The following is a 21,817-nucleotide window of genomic DNA, read 5'->3' as shown; positions in this document are numbered from 1 at the left end:
TCTATCTGCTTGTACTTCTGACAGGTTGGTTGATGCTGTCACTGGCTGTGTGTACTTTTTCAAAATGCATCTATTTAGCTCATTACTCCTGGGTGGATAAATTTCTAATGCTCCTCTTTGACATGTTCTTTGCTGGTGCCAACAAAGCAATGATGCCATGCTCTCTGCACGGCCTTATTCTGGGGGTGTTGCCCACAGGGTAGAAGTAACAGCCCTGCCTTCCAAGGACTTGCACATCTGCACAGGTGGCTGAAGCTTTCATTTTGCACTTGGATATCTAGGGGTCACGGGGATATAGCCTGTGCTTCAAGCCTCTTTGATGTTAGAAGTGCTGTTATGTACTGCACAGTCAACATTTCTTTTTCTTTCCTGGGAGACTGTGTGGTTTCGGAAACATTCAAAATAGGACAAGGAACAAATTTTGTCTTATCTGTCAAAGGGCCACTGGTTCTTTATGATAGTATGGAACAATAGTATGGAATTGGCGGGGGGTGCTACCTGGGTTCTGACTTCAATAGTTCATTGGACAAGTTTGTTAACTTCTCTAGGACTTAGTTTTCTCAAATGTGAAGTGGGAGGAAAAACAACCTGATAGGGTTGTAATGAGGATTAAATTAAATGATGCATCTTAAATAATGCAGCATAACCCAGTGCCTGGTATATGATAAGTGCTTAATACATGCTAGTTATCATTGTCATCACCTTCATGATCATGATCATCATCACCAGGGCCATCACTGCCTTTGCCATTATCACCATGTCCATCAGCGTCATCACCAAGATCACCATCGTCATCATTGCCACCACCATCTTTATTTCATCACCATCATCCAAACCATCACCATTCTGTCAGCAGCAGCATCCTGCCCTCCTAGATCCTCTGTCTAGGCAGCTGATGTGTAGCTATATCTGGCAATGAGGCAGATCCCAGGCTCCTGCTTTGCTCTAGCCTTGGCTGTAGCCACTGACCTGTGAGGAAGAGTGTGAGCCCCTTCCTTCCTCCAGCCATAATGCATGATCCCTTCTTTGCTTTCCCTCTTTTCATAGTTCTCTGTTTGTCTGGGGTCCACACATTCTGCTTTGCATTGTCCGGCTTCTCATGAGAGGCTGGATCCTTCCATGGTTCAGTCTCTGGTTAGGCTATGGCTGGAGGGCGGTCCTCCGAGCCTTGGTGCTGCTGCCTGTTGAACTCTGAGAACTGGCTGCTTCCTAGACTCACATCGCTGTGGATTTAGGCCATCCTTGCTGATTGCACTCTTTGAGACACTGGTTGTAGGGAGTTTGAGGGATTCTGGGACTGATCAAGGAAGGAAGGAAAAAGATATGACTGCCACATGATAGTGGCGCATGAAAGCTTTGTTTGGGTGATGCTCTGACAGGCTGGCATGCAGAGGAAGTCTCTCGCAGCATGAGACTGCCCAGAGGCTGTGGTTTAGGGTCATTCCTCAGAAGGGTAGGAGGGCAAGGGAGCTTATAGAGGAGTGGGGACTTGGAAAGGGGGCTTAGATATCTACATGAAGTTGCTCAGCAGTCTGGAGGGGAGCCTTTGGGTTAGAGAGCTCCAAAGGGTGGCAGTGACTGGGAGTCCTCCTAACCATGGGGTTTAATCTTATCTATATGCCTAGCAGCTATTGAGTGCGCCTTTGCAGGGCATGCCAAGCAGTCAGGCTCTAAATGGATGCAGATATAGTTATTTAGGTTATGTTGAAAACAATCGAATGTATAAAAATTTGAGTTTCTCATCAGCAGGCTTTTGAGCTAACAAGTCTCAGCTTCTGTGAGGAAGTTGACAGCCTAGGGGCCGATATACAGAGGCCATCTTTGGCTTGTTTAGGTGACACTGGCTCATTGGCCTGCCCCCGGTACAGCTCAGGCTCTGTGGTTTTACCTGCTCCCTGGTCACGCTTATCCACTTCAGTCTCCTCTCCTTAAAGACAATTATTAGGCTGGATGTGGGTGACTCATGCCTGTAATTTCAGCATTTTGGGAGGCTGAGGAAGGAGGGTCACTTGAACTCAGGAGTTGGAGACCAGCCTGGGCAGCAAAGTGAGGCCCCATCTCTCCAAAAATTAAAAAAGTAGCTGGGAATGATAGCACATGTCTATAGTCCCAGCTACTTGGGGGTCTGAAGTGGGAGGATTGCTTGAGCCTGGGAGGTAGAGGCTGCAGTGAGCCTTGATGACATCATTGCACTCTAGCCTGAGTGACAGAGAGAGACTGTCTCAAAAAAAAAACAAAAACAAAAACAAAAACAAACAGCTTAAAAAATCATATGACAGATAATATGCTATGTACTTTAAGTATATCATCTTATTTAATCCTTTCAGTGCTATGAAGCAGATACTCCCATTACCCATATTTTAGACAGAAGGAAATGGAATCTTAAAGAAATTCAGTGATTTGTACAAGGTCTGTCTCTTGGGAAGCACAGTGACTGAAGCTGCTTAATTTTCTGGGGTCACAGGACACAGCAAAAAGATGTCTGGCAATTGTGCTCCATGTAACCTGGTGTTCTCTCTGGAGTTTTCCTACACCATCCTGGAGGTACAAAGGCGTCACATTCAGCTATCAGCTGTATTTTCTTATTGTTGCCATTACATGTTATATAAGACTCTAGCATATACCATGCCCCTCCTCCACCGCACCAAAGTCCCCTGCAGGTATTCTTGAAAGTTTTGGAGAAGTTTACGAAGGGAGCTTTCTTTACAAGACTGATCAGCTGTGGTGGAATGCTGACCCTAGTAAGGCACTCTGCTTTTGCTGGGAACCATCACTCCTGCCAGGCTTGTCTTACTTTTGGGTATCAGGAGCACTTCTCCTTGCTACTCCAGCTCCTGCTGGGCATGTCCCCACTTCCTCCATCCCCTGCCTTGTATTGAACTTGTCACAGGTATCTTGGAGCGCTAGAGGTGCTCCAGGTGTGAGGAGGCCCAGGAAGCCTTGGATGGTAAATCCAGTGTCAGACCAGGAGGGACGCCTGGTGGCTTCTCTCCAGGGCCTTGTTCTCGGCTGAGCATGGCATGCCGGACTTTCTCTGAGTCCATCCCTGCAGGCCTGTGGTACCAGCTGCAAATGGGTTTCTGGCAGGAGTTTGTAAGAGGAGAAAGATTTTGGTACAAAAAACGTTGCACTATTCAGGCTGACCACCTTCCTGCTGTGGAGACGGCGAAAGGCAACGCACGGAGAAATAGTATGCTGATGTCTTCTTATTGAGTTACCCTAATCCACCTTGCCATTGAGGCTTATCTACCAGTAAAGGATCTATAGAACTCTCGAGATCATCTGACCGTCTTCACTTGGTCTGAACCTGCTCTGCTTTCAACCTGCTCCACTCTGTGTTTTGCCCTGGAGCCCCTGGACCCCTCCATGTGCTCTCTGTATCTCCCTCTCTCTTTCTCTCTCTCTGTCTTTTTTTTTTTTTTTTTTTTTTGAGACAGAGTCTTACTCTTTTGCCCAGGCTGGAGTGCAATGGCGTGATCTCAGCTCACCGCAACCTCTGCCTCCTGGGTTCAAGTGATTCTTCTGCCTCAGCCTCCTGAGTAGCTGGGATTATAGGCACCTGCCACCACACACAGCTAATCTTTGTATTTTTAGTAGAAACAGGGTTTCTTCATGTTGGCCCGGCTGGTCTCAAACTCCTGACGTCAGGTGATCTGCCTGCCTTGGCTCCCCAAAGTGCTGGGATTACAGGTGTGAGCTACTGTACCAGGCCCCCTCCACTTGCTCTTGATATCCACTGTCTCTGAAGGATGTGGATCTAGGCCTGTTCTCTTCATTGACTCTATGGGCCAAACTGGGCCTCTCAATATAAAGAGCGTATTTGGATGAATACCCTGGGTAAATCTGCTGTGTATTAGTTTGCCAGGGCTGCTGTAAGAAAGAACCACAGTGTTGGGAGCTGAACAGCAGAAGTTGATTTCCTCCCAGCTCTGGAGGCTGGAGTTCCCAGATCAAGGGGTCAGAAGGGCTGTTTCTTCTGAGGCCTCTCTCCTTGTTATGTAGATGGCCATGGACTGCATAGCATCCCCCTAAATTCATATGTTGAAGCGCTAGCCCCCAATGTGATGATATTGGGAGATGGGGCCTTTGGGAGGTGATTAGGTTTAGATGAGGTCATGAGGGTGGAGCTCCCATGATGAGCTTAGCTCCCTTATAGGAAGAGACATCAGAGAGCTCTCTCTTCCCACCACCTGCCCCATCTACCTGTGTGCACCCAGGTAAGGGCATGTGAAGGCACAACCGGAAGGCAGCCTTCTGCAAACCAAGGAGAGAGCCCTCACCAGACACAGACCCTGCTGGACTTCCAGTTTCCAGAACTGTGAGAAATAAATCCCTGTTGGTGAAGTCCCCAGTCTAAGGCTTTTCATTAGAGCAGCCCAAGCTGTCCCCTCCCTGTATCTTCACATGGTCTCCACTGGTGCACACATATCCATGTCCCAACCTCTTCTTATAATGACAGGAGTCATATTGGATTAAGGCCCACCCCAATGTCCTCGTTTAACCCTCATTACCCCCTTAAAGATCCTATCATCAAAATACAGTCACATTCCAAGGTCCTGGAGGATAGGACCACAGCATATGAATTTTGAGAGGACACAGCTCAGCCCATAACCCTGCCATATGCTTTGGCCAGGTCCATCGGGAGGTCTCCAGGGCCAGGCCCCTGGTCATGAATGACAGCCCATGGCTCCTTTCTCCTAACACAGAAGCTGAAGTGGTCCTGTTTAAACCTGAGTCAGATCACGTTATGAGATCCTCTGTCAGTGTCTTCCCATCTCATTTAGGGTAAAAGCCAGACTCTTGCAGTGGTCTGTGGTGGCTCTACCTGGTTCTCCTCCTCCTCTACCGTAACCTTACTTCCTTCTCTTCTCTACCTGATCACTTCGTCCTGGCCATGTGGGCCTCCTCACTGTGGCTAGAGCACACCAGGCCTGAGGCTGCCCCAGGGCCTTTGCGGTTCTGGTTTCCTCTGCCCAGAATGCTTTCCCCCATTCATCTGTACGTGGCTCTTTTCTCTCTCTCTGCTCAGGTCTTTCTTCAAAAAACTTGAAGACTTTCTTTTCTATTACATTTAACTCCACTCTCCCCTCCTTTAAAATATCATTTCTTACTTTCCTGCTTTGTTTATTTCTCCTCCATTTTACTGCCATCAAACGCTAAACATTTATTTCACATACAAATCAGGTTTCTTGTCTGTTTCCTCCTCAGAAAGCCAGTTCCACGGGACAGGGACTTGGATGTATCCACAGTGGTATCTCCAGCATCTGGAATAGTGCCTGGTGCCTGGTGCCTGGTGTGTAGTCAACACTCAGTAGATATTGGTTACATGAATGAATAAGTTTGAGCAGATGTGAGGGACATTACAACGTGGCTAGCGTTCTTCCTCATGCCATCATAATTCTTGGGATTGTGGGGTTTTTTTTTTGTGGGGAAGGGTCCCAGTCATCATCTCAGTTGTTAAAAGAAAAACTTCAGCAGAATTGCATTTAAAGGAGTTTAATTGAGCACTAAACGGTTTGTGAATCGGGCAGCCCTCAGGATCACAGCATATTCAGAGAGACTCCAGGGATGCCTGGTGGTCAGAACAAATTTATAGACTAAGGCAAGTGAACTGACGTACAGAAATCGGAAGTGAGGTACAGAATCAGCTGGATTGGTGACAGCTGGCATTTGCCTCATTTGAGCACAGTTTGAACACTTGGCCGTGTGTGAGTGGTTGGGGCATGGCTGCTGGGATTGGCCAACATTCAGCCACCGTTACAGCCACATACTCCTAAGTTAGGTTTTCAATCTTGTCTACCTATTAAGTTAGGTTACAGTTCATTCAAAAAGACCCAAACACGCAAATACTGAGTCCTTCTCAGGTCATTTTTAGTTTGCTTTAACACACTTATCTCATCCAATTCTTCTGTTTTCCAGAAAACGATCTGACATGTAGGAAGTGAGTTGACCAAGTTCACAGGGGGCTTCCCCCTGTACCGCCACCTCCCCTCTGGTCCTTCTGTAAAGCTTTTCCATCTCACTGTCAAACTCTGGAAGGGTCTTTCTTCTAAGCCTTCTCATTTTCAGAACTTTTTTTTTCTCTTGACCTCTAACATAGAACTTTCTTATCCCCACTGGAGACAATAAATGGAAATATAGTTTGAAAAGTGAAAAGCATTATACCAATGGAGTAATCTTTTTTTTTTTTTTTTGAGACGAGTCTCGCTCTGTTGCCAGACTGGAGTGCAGTGGCATGATTTTGGCTTACTGCAACCTCCGCCTCCTGGGTTCAAGCAATTCTTCTGCCTCAGCCTTTCAAGTAGCTGGGCTACAGACACGCACCACCATGCCCAGCTAATTTTTGTGTTTTTGGTAGAGATGAGGTTTCACCGTGTTGGCCAGGATGGTCTTGATCTCTTGACCTCGTGATCTGCCTGCCTCAGCCTCCCAAAGTGCTGGGATTACAGACATGAGCCACCATGCCTGGCTGGAGTAATTATTTTTAGTACTACTTGAAAGGTTAACTCCTAGCTAATCACAAATTAGTTTCCAATATTAAGTTTTCTTACAATGTAGCCAAATGATGACTTTCCCCGTCTTCCTCTAATCAGCCTCTCTGCTGAACAATGTCAACGAATGCCAGCCGCCACAGTAAAACCCGCACCCCGGTCCCCTCCCCTTCAGTCTGGCAAGAGCCAGGGGAAATCACATATGTCAAGCAGGCTGCAGACGTTTGAGCTGCTTTCCCTCAATGTTTGGGAGGGCTTCTTTGGGATGACAGGGGGACAAAAGGTTGCTGTGTAAATTACCATGCAAATTGCCACAGTGTTTGAACTTCAGACACCTTTGCCTAGTGATGTTTGCCTGCCTTAGCTCAATGAATTCAAGCTTCTGCGACTCCCACGGTAGAGAAGATGTGAGTGCCTTCCAGAGCTGAGCCGCTAACCCCCTAAACAGCCCCATATGCTTGATGCCAGTGAACTCCTAGGAATATACTTGAGGGCTGCTAAAATATGACAACCCAAATAGGGTGTACCTAAAACCATGCTTCTCCATCCTTTTAGCAGGATTCCTCTTTCATAGCCAGTCCTGGCAGGACAGTGAGAAACGGTTCCATGGTCTCACGCTATGAGTGTGTCTGGAGACACAAGCAAAGTCCACCGTATTTAGGTAGGGGATATAGCTGCTGTGTTTTTCTTTCTTTTTCCTCCCTGCCTCCTTCCCTTTTATTTCATTTACGGGGTCAGCGCTCATGTGGCAGGTCACCCTCATCTCTGAGGTTGGCACACTTGGTATGTTAGTCCTGTCCCTGAGCCTGTGACCAAGAGGAGTGACTTCAGGGTATCTCCTTGTGGGCAGACATCTCTGACTTTTGGGTGCTGCTTGCTCCCTCCCTTCCCATGGCGACGTCTGTGACAGTGAAGCCTGCTGTCCATATGCCGAAGTGGTGGCTGTGGTTTCTGAGCAGGGTTGGCAGCCACTGATTGTTGGCTTGCTCAGGGCACTCAGTTCATCTTTTATTTGTAAGAAGTGACTCTATGAGGGCACAGCCCTGTTTCCAGGACAAACAGGGGACCATAGAAAGTACCCTGAGGCATGTCCGTCGCTATAGGGTGGTTCTTAAAGAGTGATTAGAGGTAGGTAGGTTTGGTCCTGCTCTTCACAACTAACTCAGTGAACTCAATGGCCATTGTGGCATAACAGCAGTTCACATCTGGAGGCTTTTTTTTAGTGTTAAAAATCCCCACAACATTGACAATTAATATTTATAGACCTTTATGTATTGGACACTGAGCTGAACACTGTGCATGTTTTATCTCATTTAAACTGGACTGCAAAGCTTCAAGGTAGGTGTATTAGTCAGGACTCTCCAGAGAAACAGAACCAATAGGATTGCGTGTATTCCTGCTGCATGTGTGTGTATGTGTGTATCTTAATTTTTTTTAAAGAGTGATTGGCTCCTGTAATTGTTGAAGCTTGCAAGTCTGAAATCAGCAGGACAGACCAGCAGCCTAGAGATCCTGGGAAGAGTTGAAGTTGCTAATTGAGTTCAAAGGCAGCCTGGAGGCAAAATCCCTTCTTTCCTGGGCGCAAGGCTAGGAAGGGACAGACGCAGGGAGACAGGAAAGAAAAACAAAAACACAGCAACTGTAATACTTCCCTACCTAAATATGGTGGACATTGCTTGTGCCTCTGGGTATGCTCATAGCATCATGCCATGGACCTGTTCCTCATTGTCCTACCAGGGTTGAGACACATCAGATTTTTTCTCAAAAGTTCTTTGACTGATCGAGTGATGCCCATTGTATTATGGAGGGTAATCTGCTTTACTCAAAGTCTGCTGATTCAAGTGCCAATCTCATCTAAAAAATACCTTCATGGCCACATTTAGACTGGTATTTGGCCACGTATCAGGGCACTGTGCCTAGCTAAGTTGACATGTAACAGGAACCATTACAGTAAGTATCATTTTCTTTGTACAGGTGAGGAAAACAAGCCTCAGAGAATTCAATTCACTTGCAATGGTATTTTGGTTAATGGTTCCAAATATGTCCATGTCGTACTGCCCAGAGCCTGCCAATATTACCTTCTATGGCAAAAAGGATTCTGTCGATGTGACTGAAGCACAGATTGTATTGGTGAGCCTGATGTAGTCAAGTGGCCCCTCCATGAAGTCAGAGTGAATGGAGGTGGAGACTAGAGCCATGCACTTTGAAGATGGAAGAGGGGGACATAGGCCAGGGAACACAGGCGGCCACTAGAAGCTGGAAAAGTGGAGGAAATGGATTCTGCCCAAGAGCATTCAGAAGGAGCCTGCCCTGCCAACACCTTGCTTTTAGCTAGTGAAACTGATTTTAGACTTACTGCCTCCAGAGAGAGGTCACAAGTAAGAGAATGCATTTGAGTTGTGTTAAGCCACCGAGTTTGCTGCAATTTGTTACAGCGGTCATAGTAAGCTAACACACTTACCTAAGGCCATGTAGTTGGTAAATGGTAGAGGTGGGATTTGAAAGCAGGTGTGGCTGACTCCATGGCCTGAAACATCGAATGCTATTGTCATCACCAGTGCTGCTGACCTCTCCAAAACCACAGTTCCTGAGCTCGTCTCTCCTCTCTCCTCCCACAGTCCCTGCCCAGACTTTAGCCAAATGGCTACAACTTAAGTATCTTAACCTTATAGAAAGAAGGTCAATTAGTCTTATAGGAGAGAGAGACTGGGAATATGAGGCCAAAGGGTAATGGGGACACCATCCTCTACTTACGGGGGTCCCAGTGTGTAGCAGGCACCATATAAACATTGTGTGTCATTCTCCCAGCCTCCCCGGAGGTCAGGTGTTACTGTCATCTCTACATCATAGTTGAGGAAACTGAGACCAAGAGAGGTTTAGTAACTTGCCCAAGGTCACACAGCTGTATGGCAGAGCTGAGGCTTAAACCTAGATTAGCCTGAGCCGACACTTTCGGATGCTGTCCTCCTGGAGGGTCTTTATCGCAGTGCAACAGGGGCAGCAGTAGCAGGAGAGGAAAATGTTGGTAAAAAATAGAGTGAGCTGAAGACCCAGCCTCCCTGGGTTCCTCCTCCCCTTCCACAAAGCTCCATCTCAGATGCACACGTTCCAGCCCAGGGCCCGCAGTTCCTACAGTGTCTTCTGCACCCTTGGGTGGCTCTGCTCCTCTGGTCATGGAGGAACCATGCCTCTCTGCCTTCTCGCCTTTCATTTCCCCTCTGGCTCCTTGGCTGCCCTTAGCGTCTGCTGAGGTGGTGTTGGCCTCCTCCCTCCCTTCTCCTCCCCATGCTGCTTTTTTCACTTTTCCATTCTCACTGCTGCTCTTTCCCTTTTATTCTTCAACGTTGATCGCCTACTGGGGAGGATGGGGAGCTGAGGGTGAGTGCTGCTTTCTGCAGAGATCTGGCCCGACTGCCTTTGACTGTGGAGAGTGAATGTGCAAGCTCCCAGAGGCAGGCAGACCTCGGTCCATCACCCCGGGGAGCTGGTCAGCCTGTGCACTACAGACGATCCCTGGCAACTGGAGGGGACTGGAGCTGTGCTGCTGCATCTTAGCTGAGCTTATGACTTCACAGAATAGGTTATCAACGGCACTGGGCTAAAAATACCATATTTATTTTCGAAGTAACTTGTTTTGGCAGTTGTAAATACTCCATGCAGTCATCTTAGAATGTAGTCTAGGAGCTCTCAGACAACTCAATAATATTTCAGATGTGTACATTATTTTCTGCACAGAATCCAACATGCAATTTCCAGTCAATTCTTCGCTATCCTGAGTAATGGAGGGCAGATTGGGCGTAGATCGAACCAGTGAATAATCAGCTTAGTGCAGGGTGACAGCCTAGGTTTCCAAACTGAGAATCTTACTTTGGAGTAGATGTTACTAGAAGAAAGGTTGAAGAGAGCTTTCTTTGCTTACCAGGGACCCCTTTGCCCTTGGGTAGCAGAGAGCTGAAGCAAGCTGTCAGAACTCCTTCCTTCTTCTCTTTCTGTTTATGTCTTCCCTACCCTGCCCTCCTCTCTCCCTAGTTAAGGGCTATTTAAAAAAACACAATACCATTGTCACACTTAAAAAATTAATAATTTCTTAACATCAGCCTTCATCTAGTTTAAAAAACTATGTATTTGAATCAGGATCCTATTAAGATCCACACATTGCCATTGATTGATCTATCTCTGAAGTCTCCTTTAACCCACAGGTTCACCTTCCATCTCTCTCTCCCTCTCCTTTTGCAATTAATTTGTTGAAAAGGCCTACATTTTTACTTGCTGTATAGTATTTTCCACTGGGGATCTATCATTTTCCCCTGTTTCTCCTATTGATGGGCGTTTTAGGTTGTTCTCTTTTCTTGTCTTTTTTGAGGTGATCTCGCTTTGTTGCCCATGCTGGAGTTCCGTGGCACGCTCACAGCTCACTGCAGCCTCTGTCTCAGTGATCCTCCCACTTCAGCCTCTCAGGTAGCTGGAACTACAGGCATGTGCCACCATGCCTGGCTAATGTTTTTTTTTTTTTTTGAGAGACAGAGATCTCACTCTGTCCAGGCTGGTTTTGAACTTCTGGGCTCAAGCAATCCTTCCATTTCAGTCTCCCAAAGGGTTGGGGCTACAGGTGTGAGCCGCTGCACCTGGCCTGGTTGTTTTCAAACTGTTATTGGCATCCATATGCTACAGCGTGAGATCGTTGTGTACATATGCCAACATTTCTCGAGGGTAGCTATGAAGAAGTAAGTATGCAAAACTGAAGGGCAAGAACGCTGTATTTGGTTGAACCATCCGAAATTTTTGTAGGCCAAAGACGGTTGACTATTGGCAATTTTGAATGGTTCAGCCTAATAACTTTTTATTAAAATTGCTAAATTGCCTATAAATATAGGAATTTGTTCTCCTCCCATCAATATGTAACGGTACCTATTTCCCCATACCATTGCCATTGTTAAAATGATCAGTGTTTTACATGTTCTGGGAATCTGATGGGTGAAGAACAGTTTTCATTGTGCTTGCCAATGACTCTCAAGAGCTTTGTGTTACGTGCAGTTAGAGGGTCCTTCTTCTGGTGGGAGCCAGATCTCCTCAGCATGACCCATGCAAGATGAGCAGTACTTCTGCTGGGCTGTGCCCAGATAAAGCAAGTGACCCATCAGGTGGACGAACTGTAGGCAAAGAGAGGGATTGGCTATATTTTCAGGCACATTTCTCCTCCCCCCACCCCTCCTTCTTCTTCCTCTTCCTCTTCTTCTTCTAAAGAGATGGGATCTTGCTATGTTACTCAGGCAGCCTCAAACCCCTGGCCTCATGTAAAACTTCCTACCTCTGCCTCTCAAAGTGCTGGGATCACCTGTGAGCCACCACACCTGGCTGGGTGAATTCTTTTCACTCCCTAGACTGAGCCGTGACCCCTAAGATAAACTTATACCTGGTTGAAATGTGAAATTCAGCTGAAGCCTGTTGCCTTCATAGTTTGTGGCTACATAGGTAGCCTTCACCTCTGCTAAGGCACCTAACTGCATCAGCTAATGAGGAGTGACAATGGGCTGAATAGGAGTGAATACCCCCGGGTGCAAATATCCCTGGAAGGATACCTGGGAATTGCAAGGGCTGGGTCCCTGCTGTACCACCGGCTTTGCCCATTCAGGGTCTAAGAGGTTTCTTGCTTCCCTAGTTAAGAGATCTAGTATGGGGGAGGGGCATTGGAGGAAGTGGTGGTGGTGGAAGGGACACTGGGCTAGAGATCAGGAGACCTAATTTTGAGGGCCTGTTTCGTCCATTAAAGCAATGCGACTGGGCCATTCCCCTCTTCAGTCTATCCCCAGGGGCCCCATCTGGAAAATGGGGGCATGAGGGCCTGTGTACCCCCTCCCTCCCGTGCCAGTGTTATCACAGTGTCGCCCAGTGTGCAAAAGCATTTTGAAGGCATCTGTGGGCTCTGCAAAAGCAAGCCTTAGTGTTCAAAACCCACAGACTCTGAGAGCTAGAGAAATGCCCACTTTCCTGGTAATTATGCAGTAATTATTCACATAAGAAGGATTTCATTGTTGTGTTTCATATATTCGTTGCAGTTGATGGCCTTTTAATAGTGACATTGAGTTTGTGTACAGGAAGGTTATTCATTTTAAGATTTCTGGGCCTTAATTGTTATTTGTTTTGCTTGGTTCCAGTGAGCTATAAATTAGTGATATCGACAGAGCATATTTGTCTTGGCAACATGGTGTATTGTCTGTAGTGAGTGCTGTTTGGCCTGGCACTGGCCTGGATTTCCCCATCTGTTTCTGATGTTTACATTGTTAAAGATACGATAGACACATAGGACACGGCCACATGCAGAGAGGGAACTTTTTTCCACTCCAGTGCATCAAACAAAGTCTGAGCCTGTAATAAGCACAGCCCTAAATTACACTTGAGCCTGTCTAACGTCCGGGCCCAGCCCCTGCAACGGAGGATTGATTGCTTGAGCCCTGGGGTATTCACTCCCAGCAACGTTTTTAGTGGGCTCAACAGCTCAATCTTGACAAACTCATTTTTGCCTTGCATTTGAGAAGGGAAAATGCACAAGCACAAGCTGCCTTCCAATGGTATTCCTGCATGACTCCGGAAAACCACGGATAGCAAGGACACGGCATCAGTCTCCAAAGAACCCCAGTGCCCTGTCCTTGGTGCAAAACTATCCTGGAGGCCAGGGACCCTCGAGGGACTGGCACTTGTTGTCAGCTCTGCTTTTACAAGCCCCATCTCTGCAGCAGTGGGAGAAAAGATATCCTGTGGCTAAGCCTCACAGAATTCTCCCACATGTTGCCCACACTCTGCTAAAGTGGGGGTCCACATGTTTTTGGGAAGAGGCTGTCTTAAACTTTCCTCATTGTATGACCATAGGATGGGAAGAAAGGAGGAAGGGGGTGTCATCAGTTGGGTAGGGGAGGGTATTTGGAGCCTGTTGAGAGCAAAGTCTTTTTACTCTTTCAACTCCTAAATGAATGTGTGTGCGTGTGTGCGTGTGTACATGCATGTGCGTGCATGTGTGTACATAAGGGGACGTGGGAGGGAAAGGGAGATTGATTGTATGGGGTACAGGTATTGCTGATGGAGGCAGCCAGCAGCCTTTTGATTAGCTTAAGGCAGGGCTTTGACATCTGCTGTCACTTCACTACTGCCAATCTGGGAACCCTCCTCTGTACTCACTTCACCCGCTGCTCTGGAGCCAGAGCAAGATCTGTCCTTTATTATTGCTGAACTGTGATCTCCTTTTAATTCCCTGAAATGAAGGAATGGGGAGGTTGCTTGCTTGAGCTTTCCCCCTTGCATCTGGGAGGGCACAGAGGTCTGGGTTTTGGAGCTTGGAGAGGAGAAAGCATCTTCACATACTCAGTTCTGTTGGAGTAGAAACCAAGTCTACTTTCCCCACTTGCTTTACGCATTTCTCCTTTTCTAATCTAGTGTCCTATTTGGCTAGGTATAGCTCCCTGCGGGGAAGACCAGAGTGGCAAATTATGTGGAATGATTTGATGTTGCAGGTGTGTTCAAATATCTGCTCACTGCTCACAGAAAAGGGCTTAAATTCCCTAATCCAGGCCCTCTATCTCATGCCAGAAGCACTGTTTTTTAAACAATTCCCCTATTCCTCTCCCCAATCTACCCTCTACCCTGCAGTCCAGATAAACTTTCCAGAACATGCATGGGAGGATGATATATTGAGGGAGTCATTAGTGTTTTATTTTGCTTTATTTTTTCCCTGTCACTATGACTCCTGCCCTCTGAAGGAGGTATCCATACTTTGCACTTAACCCCAGGAGAGGCTTATGCTTTCAAGGGAGAAAGCAGAATTTACCTGAAGAGAAGCAACACTCTTCTTAGCTTTGTTGCCTGAAAGCCCACTTCTTGAGAGGATTATGCTAGCAAGGACCACAGAGGAGGAGGAGGAAAGGAGGATCACCAAGGGCCTAACCTGCTCAGGGTTATACTCCATCTTTTCTGGCCTGCTGCTTCCTCTTCTGGAAACACTCAAATACTTTCCACTGGTCTTTATAATTCAGCTCACGTGTGAGCGTAAGAGCTCATGCCTGACTCCTTCCTGGGAACTGTCCATGCGCCTGTGAACACCCATGCTACCCTCTGTCTCTCTCATCACAGCACTGATCACACTGGGTGTGAGTTGCCTAGAAGATGCTCATCTGGCCAGGTGCAGTGGCTCATGCCTATAATCCTAGCACTTTGGGAGGCCGAGGTGGGTGGATCATCTGAGGTCAGGAGTTCAAGATCAGCCCGGCCAACAAAGCAAATACCCATCTCTACCCAAAACACAAAGATTAGCTGGGTGTGGTGGCACATGCTTGTAATCCCAGCTTCTCGGGAGGCTGAGGCAGAAGAACGGCTTGAACCCGGGAGGCGGAGGTTACAGTGAGCCGAAATCGCACCACAGCACTCCAACCTGGGCAAGAAAATGAGACTCCATCTCAAAAAAAGAAAGATGCCAGTCTTCTCCAGGGCTGATGCTGGGCAGCAGGGGCCAGGTCGTGTTTGCTGAGTGGCTGGCTGCTCTCTGAGGGTCACTCCTGTGATTCTTTCTGTCTGTGGCATCCTTTTCTGGGCTGACCGTGGTGCTGTTGCCCCTCTGCTCTGATATGTTGAGGAAGATCCCTTCACTCTCCCGTTCAGTGAGGGGTCAGATGCTTCCCAGTGCTAATATACCCAGGGAAGGAGACCGTGGGACCTTGAACAAATAAAAGTGGCCACGCTTGTTGTTCCTTTTTAACACCATCATCTCCCCCACCATAACTGTGGCTTCAGTTGAGGTGGCATGGTCAGGAAGGGCATACATGAGCCTATCTCCCTGATCCAGAACCTTCTCTTTTAAATTGGGTGTCCCCCAGCCATTTGTTTCTTAGTAAATGGCGTCACTGTCCATCTGGTTCTGGAAGGCAGAAGCCCAGGAGCCATCCCTCAACACCTTGCTTGTCTTCACCATGGTCCCTATCCAATCCACTACTTGGTCCTGGAGAGCTGCTTCTTTCTTCTTTAATTAGACTTTGAGTTCTAGGGTACATGTGCAGAATGTGCAGGTTTGTTACATAGGTATACATGAGCCATGGTGGTTTGCTGCACCCATCAACCTGTCATCTATATAAGGTATTTCTCCTAATGTTATCCCTCCACTAGCCCCCCAACCCCTGCTATCCCTCCCCTAGCTCCCCATGCCTTGACAGACCCCAGTGTGTGATGTTCCCCTCCCTGTGTCTACGTGTTCTCATCGTTCAGCTTCTACTTATGAGTGAGAACATGCGATGTTTGGTTTTCTGTTTTTGTGTTAGTTTGCTGAGAATGATGGTTTCCAGCTTCATCCATGTCCCTCCCTGCAAAGGACATGAACTCATCCTTTTTTATGGCTGCATGGTATTCCATGGCATATATGTACAACATTTTCTTTATCCAGTCTATCACTGATGGGCATTTGGGTTGCTTCCAAGTCTTTGTTATTGTGAATAGTGCTGCAATAAACATACATGTGCATGTGTCTTTATAGTAGGATGATTTATAATCCTTAGCACATCTGTCCGTTTCCATCTCCAGACCCGCAACCAGCACTCTGCCAAGACTGCCCCCTTGTCTTTCTCTTGCATCCACCATTTTGCACCTGGACTACTACAAATCCTACCTGCCTGGGCTTTGCACACCAGTTCTGTCTCCCACCTTCCCATTGAGACTCCACACTGCAGCCAGAATGATTTTGAAATTCAATTCTGAGTGTGATTCTCTCCCTTTTGATAGCTTCCTATTGTTCTTGGGGGAAAGAGAAAAGTCCAGCCATAACCTACAAGCCCCTGCCTACCTCTTCTAGTTCCTCTCATACTAGGTCTCTCCTGGGGCTTGCTTATCGAATCGGTCTGGCCTTTGGTCCTTTCATTGCATGCCCCAGGATACCTTTTGTCACAGGGCCTTTGTGCATGCTTATCACCTGTCACAGTTGCGGTTTTATAGTTATGAGTGAAACTGTTTGATTAATACCTGTTTCATTTAGACTGCCAGACTCAGGAAGGCAAGACCATGCCTAGTTCTGCTCATCATTATATCTCTGCCTATCATGGTATTTGGTACTCAATGAACATGCATTGAATAAATTAATTTAAAAAGAAAGGGCAGGGCTGGGTGCCATGGATCACCCCTGTAATCCCAGCACTTTGGGAGGCCGAGGTGGGTGGATCACTTGAGGTTAGGAGTTCGAGACCAGACTGACCAACATGGTGAAACCCCATCTCTACTAAAAATACAAAATTTAGTCAGGTGTGGTGGCACATGCCTGTCAACTCGGCTACTTGGGAGGCTGAGGCAGGAGAATCGCTTGAACCCTGGAGGCAGAGGTTGCAGTGAGCTGAGATTATGCTATTACACTCCAGCCTGGGCGACAAGAGCAAGACTCTGTCTAAAAAAAAAAAAAAAAAAGAAAAGAAAGGAAGAGAGGGCAAGTGTAGACACACCTTGGTCAACATTTGGTCAACGAAGGGTCAACATTTGTATACTTACTTTATTGGAACATATCCAGTTTTTGATACTAGTTGGTAACTACTAACATTAAGGAATAAGAAATGTTACTGGGGAAACCCTGTTTTCTGCCTTTTATTAATCAAAATCTTAATATACTAAAGAGAATAAAGGTTTGCTCCATTGTAAAAGGTCCCATATGGCCTTAAGAATTTGTTCTAATAAAATGATGAATGACTCTTCACTCCATTAACAAATGATCATTAATTTTAATTCAAATGTCTGACATCTGTTCCTGATCTTTGTCCTTTCAAGTGTAATTAAAGTAATTGTAAATATGCAATTCATCATTGAAAGTTACAGGTGATTGTACTACGTGGCATCTATTCTCCAGCCAGTGAGACTGTATTTCCTTGAGGGTGGAATCCATTCCAGCCATCCGCGTGGGGGAATTGCGTAGGGCTATGGGGAACAGAAGTAGAGTTGGTCTGTGTGGGAGGTGACCATTCAAAGAGATGGCTTAAAAATGAACTTTCCTCTGATATGACCGTGAAGCCATTTCCAAAGGGTAGCTTATGGCTGTGATTTGCTTTTGGGGCCATGTTTGTTTTAGGTATCCACCCAGAAAATGGTGGGAAAAGCTGGAAAAGTCTTCCTTCTCATTCACACCCCAAAAATATTCTGATCAAATATGCATGAGATTTTTATAAGAAGTGAAATGTTCCTTCTCACACTTAGAAGGGCTATAAATTAAAATGCCTTTGGGAGTGGAGATATTTTAATTCCCACTAAAGTAGAAATGACTGATATGAGCTCATTTCCTAAGAGGAAGCTTTAACATGGGAAGGATCCTAGGTGCCTGGAGTAAGGAAAAGGACATAGAAAGGGAGGCTTAGCCATACACTCTTGCCTAGGCGTTTCCAGAACTCTTCGGTTTCAACCCTTGCTCTGCCCTTGTTAAAGTAATAGGACACCCCTGGAGCAGACAGTGTGTGGAAGGGGTTACCTCTGGGGCGAGAAGCTTGGTGCTGAAGCTGTCTGTAGGCTCAGTTCTAGGCTGACTCCGGGAAACACACAAATGGTGACCTTCTCAATGTCTGCAAGAATCCCTGGTCCCTGGGATATGAGAAAACTGGCCTCACTCAGCTGGGTCAGCAACCATCACAGAGCCACTCCCTTACTAAACCTCTCGTATCTCTTCCTGGGAGAAAGCAGGCTCTATTGTGAAGGAAATAAAACTTTTACTACACTGGGGAAAACTGTGCAAGTGAAGTGTTTTCCATATACCTGGGTCTGAATTGTTATAGGGAAATTTTATTGTAATAGGGCCCATGATCTCAGAAACCAGGTTTTTATCCGGAGGCTATTCTACTTTTATAACCGTATCAAATCAGTGGAACGTATGAGCTTATGATGATTTTGTTTCTTAGATCTGTCATGTTTGTGAAACCAATTTCTGCTCTTGAACAGGTTCAGCCAGGACATTGTATCAGGAGAAAGGAATGGGCATCTTTCTTCCTCCCTCTATCCCTCCCTCCCTTCTTTCCTGTTTTCCTCCTGACTCCCTCCTGTCCCTTCCTCCCTCACTCTCTTTTCTTCTGATCCCTGTCTCTAACCAAAGGGAGGGTTTAAGACTTTTCTGGGGATCTGTTTTCCCCAGTTAAACCCAGGAGAGTAGGTGTTGGCGATGCTGGTCCTGGCATCAGGGAGTAAACTCCTGAACTCATCCATTTTCCATTCTCCCCATGCTTTTAGGGGGTGGGGGTGAAATGGGGAAATGTCTTCCCTGGTAACAGCCCACATGCAAGCAAAAGAGGTGGCTATGAGGTTGTTATAACTGTGAAGTTCAGATTTGCTGTGGAGGAGTAGGCTTGAATGATAAGAAGCCATAAGCATCTCTTCTGTTTTCTCCTGGGGCCTCTTCCCCATTGAAAACAAGAAGGCTGTAACTTTCCTTGAGTTAAGCTAGCTATTCCCAAGTAAGTGGCTTAGCTATTTCAGTCTTCCAAGGTGGGACTTTCACCATCAATTACCTTGCAAATTTTTAATCCAAATGCTTAAAATATTACCTTTGGACATTCTAGGAATGCTGTGTTTCATGGAAAGGGACAATTATTTCTGGCCTTAAAATGGGCTGAGTTTGAAGCTGTATTTGAATCTTTCTCTCACGTCAACACCTTGTAATCGATGGGGTACATTTTTCATAGTTTGTGGGAGGAAATAAAATTCTATATGTAGAAAGTTGGATGACTAGGTGAAGAAATAACTATATTTTTCTTTGCAAAAATGTAGTATAGCATATTTAGCCATATGTCCTGAAAAAAGGAATATAGTTTTTCTAGGAAAGGTCAAGTGGAAGAAACACCACCCAGAGCTGACCACTGTTGATATTCTTCCAGACTTTTCCCCTATGCAAGTATCTATATTTGTTCAAAAATCATCTCATATTACACTTACTATTGTTTTCATTAGCTGCTTTTTTTTTTGACTTACCAATATTCTGTGAATGTGTTTCCATGACAATACAAAAAAACACCATATTTTTTAAACAGCTGCGTAGACACTAGTTGTATAGATATGGATTAATTTACTTAGTAACTCTTAATATATATTAAAGTTGTTTTTTTTCACTGTTAAAAATAACTCTGGGATAAACATCATTTTTATATCTTTAACAAATTATCCAATTATATTTATAGAATGAATCTCAGAATTCCTGAGAGAAAGGTATATGAATATATGCCTGTTATGAAAATTCAAGAAAATGCCCCTCCAACTACAACTCCTTCCTTCCCCATAGAAGATGTGGTATATTTGCATGTGTTTTGTGAAGCTGTGGGACACAAGAAAGATAATGGTTCATTAAACAGTAACAACAACAAAAACAAGGAATTCCTCTTAGGCATTTTTCTTCTGACTTGTCCTATTTCCCTACTCCTTCCCCCTTGTATCATTCAGCTACTCCCTTGAGTCTCTTTTACCTCCTTTATTATGGATAGAATGTTTCCTCTTCCATTTGAAACGTTGTCAGTATTTCATTCATTCCCTCATTCATTCATTCAAAAAATACCCATTAAGTGCTACAAGGTCTTGTCCTGGTTCTATGTTTAGGTGTTCAAAGTAGAACCAAAGAACTGGTCCTCCTACAGCTTACCAAAAAAAAAGAGAGAGGGAAGGTCAAGAGCGAGTGAGTGTGTGAGAGAGAGAGAGAGAGAGAGAGAGAGAGAGAGAGACTTGTACCAAGATATTGAGATCTAGTTTTTATTTGTTTATTCTTGAACCTCTGCTATATTGTTTTACTTATTGTACCTTCATGGTATATTTAATATGCCCCTTCAGGACAAAATCCTTAGAACTATTTTTAAGGGAATCAGTTAAACAGAGATACAGGGCCAGGCATGATGGTTTGTGCCTGTAATCCCAGCACTTTGGGAAGCCGAGGCAGGTGGATCACCTGAGGTCAGGAGTTCAGGACCATCCTGGCCAACATGGTGAAAACCTGCCTCTACTAAAAATACAAAAATTAGCTGGCTGTGGTGGTACACACCTGTAATCCCAGCTACTCCAGAGGCTGAGGCATGAGAATTGCTTGAACCCAGGAGGTGGAGGTTGAAGTGAGCGGAGATCATGCCAATGCACTCCAACCTGGGCAACAGAGCGAGACACCATCTCAAAAAACAAACAAACAAAAACAGAGGTACACAGAGATACAAGGCAAATATCAGGAGAAAGGGGGGAATCTAAAAGAATTTCTAGAGGGGCTAGGAAACTTGCTTCTGACTGGAAAATATTTTGGTACCGAGAGAATTTTGCCCACTTCCTAGAGGAAGCAATGCTGACTTGACACGTAGGAAGCCTGGGGCATCCTCAGGTTCAGTCAAAGCAATTTGCTTCCCTCTCATATCTAAAAAGAATTGAGCAGGCAACAGCAATGTTCCTGCCACTGAAATCATCAGTCCCTGGAGTAGAGCAATGACTTTAGCCAGCATAATGATCAAACTGAATTGCAACATCCTCAGTGCAGTTCATTGATGCGAAATTGATCATGATGAGAGAAAAAAAAATAATCAATTTACTTAGGCCATGGCTAACCTGGTTCCCTTGAATGCAACCCAAGTGTGAAATGCTCACATTTCTTAAGCAGATTGTTCTTTTATTTTGATTTCTAGCAATTCTATTTCCTTTTAAAATTCAAATAAATATCGACTTTTTATGGTTGTTGATGAATAACTTTTGATGCAGATTTTTCCCATATTTGAGTTTTAAGCAACTACTGTACTTCCCAGACTAAGTAGAAATTGATTTTAGAAAGTCAAAGGATACAATTCTGTGGAATGGTTTTCATTTTACAATGATAGTGTAGTAGCAAATGAGGATATTAGAATAAACATCATGAAGTCCTGGCTGTGAGCATCAATAGTGTTTTTTTAAATAGCTATTAGAGTTATTGAGTTTTCCATTTTATAATATTATTTGTGATTATGCTACAGTGAGCAGAAAAGATGAAGCTCTGGTAATATAGATTATTTTCTAATGCTTTAAGAGGGCATACTGGATTCAGAATCCAAGATTTTGGTTTTTGATCTAGCCCTAAGTTGTACTAGCTATGTTGCCTTAGTGTGCTATTTTTCTTTTGTGCATCTCAGTTGTCCTGTAGGTGAAATGGGAAAAATAAGACTTCCTTTACCCATATTTTGGACTGTAGAATGCACTGAAAAAGATAACGCATAGCAAGCTGCTTTGTAAAAGGCAAATCATGATCAATCTTAAGATGCTATTCAGGGATTGTGCCTATAAAATGCCAAGGAAATATCTAGGGACAGAAAATGTTGGCCAAATTCCCTCTGAGTGGTACATTA

Source organism: Sapajus apella, unplaced genomic scaffold (assembly GCF_009761245.1).
Source record: "Sapajus apella isolate SASKATOON/1434 unplaced genomic scaffold, GSC_monkey_1.0 scaffold10, whole genome shotgun sequence".
NCBI classification, from domain to species: Eukaryota; Metazoa; Chordata; class Mammalia; order Primates; family Cebidae; genus Sapajus; species Sapajus apella.
The sequence above is the reverse complement of the archived record's forward strand: the minus strand, read 5'-3'. Positions refer to the sequence as shown.